Here is a 1,879-nt window from a genome sequence, read left to right on the forward strand (position 1 = left end):
GTAAATATTGCAAATATCAATGGCCCTTTGAAGCCTTTAATCACAATATTGATCAACTGCATTGAATTTTTAAAGCTGTTAAGGTACAAAGCCTTACACTGTGTATTCATGCTTAATACTGTATATTCCATTAATGCTCTTAAGCCCTCAAATCTTGCTGTTTAAACAATGGACTTCTAACTGCAATAGTGAACATTTCCAATTTCGGTCATTCAGAGTATTTCAGCTTTTCAGGCCACTGAAGACTCTGAAGTTTTACCTTCCAAGGAGCCCAATAATTCTTATCACATATATACAAAAATAAATCTTCCTTTGCAGAGATATTTGTCTGAACTTCTCATTAAGCTGCGCTGATGCAGGCCACCCCAGAAATGGATTGTTTCTGTGCAGAAATAAAAAGAGTGAGGGAGAGCACATTGCACAGTATGTGGGTGGGGAGGCAGAGGAGAAACGTTGATGGGATTCCCCTTTGACAAGTGAAACAGACGACACAGGTGCTTCATCAGCAACCTCCACCACAGAGAGCCGAGCTCCTTCTGGCACCCACGCCCTTTAAATTACCAGCCTGGCTTGTGTTCTTTAGGTTTCACTTGCTGAACAATCTACATATGAAGAGTGATTTCCCCTCAGCATCATTCCAAAACCACTTCAGGGCTTTAAGATGTGATCCATCGCGATGTACTATCAACATCAGGGAGGCATCTGATGGCCTCGGATTCAATTTTCAGCCTGCCACAGCGACCCCAAAACACACAACCTGATTCATAAAGAACCGTCTTCAGCAAGGCAGAAAAACAGCAACAGCTGCTGTGACCCCCCGCAGAGCCTCGCTCTCAATATCAAGTTAGTCTGCGGTTACATAAAGACACACAACTGACTGAGGCGGACTGAATAGAGAGAGGTGCCTTCAAACAGTGTGAACAAGACAACTTCAGAGGATGAAACGCTGCTTTAGAAACAGGCCAACGCTGCACACATAAAATATTTATTGTCGTTCTTTTCTGCAGTTGTTTGCGAGTGAGGTTGTGGTGCCAAAGACTGCAGAGGATTCTGGTGAAAAGTACAGTACTGACATGTAACAAGAGACAGAGAGAGGGAAAGAGAAAGTTGGTGGAGGAAAAAGAGAAAGCAGAAGAGAAAGACAACAAAAAGAGAAATAGAAAGCTATAGATGAAGTGAAACACAGAAGAGAGAATGAGAAACAGAAAGTCAAATTGGTATAAAGGGAGAAAGATGAATGTATATGGAGAGAGTTGACAGTAAATCGTAGACAGGTAAATCAATACATAAATGCATGTAGAATCAAATAAATATGTAAGAATGGGATTTACAACTGCACCTGCGTTGAACACTTCACTTTGTCAGATAGAAAAAAAGGGTTGCTTGTTTAGTTCTGCACACCTGCGTCACAACAAACCTAAATTCCCTGAAGGTGCGCCAGTACATAGCCTACTGAAATGTTTCGATCTTGTAGTTACAGCTCATAAATATATCCTGTCAAGCCTCAGGTTTCCTCCAGCTGAGAACGATACTCCAAACAAGGAATATTATTTTTTTAGTTTAGTTATACACGAATAAAAGACCAAACCATCTAGGTATTAGACATGAAAACGAACCGGTGGCTAAACGAATATTAGATATTCTACTGTATCCGCATTCATTCTACTTCTAATGTGGTGTAATGACTTGATAATGGAGATGAGGCGATGAGAAGAGCTTATTGTCAGGCAGATGAATCCTTCAGCTGTACATAAAAGAAGTTCATTTTCATTTATCACACCGACTCTCATTCCGCTCTATCTCTTTCCACATCTCGCTCATGTTTTTCTCTGTGTTCACACTTTATTATTTCACAACCTCCCTTCCCCCCCCCCCCCCA

Source organism: Blennius ocellaris, assembly GCF_963422515.1.
Source record: "Blennius ocellaris genome assembly, chromosome: 2".
Taxonomy (NCBI): Eukaryota; Metazoa; Chordata; class Actinopteri; order Blenniiformes; family Blenniidae; genus Blennius; species Blennius ocellaris.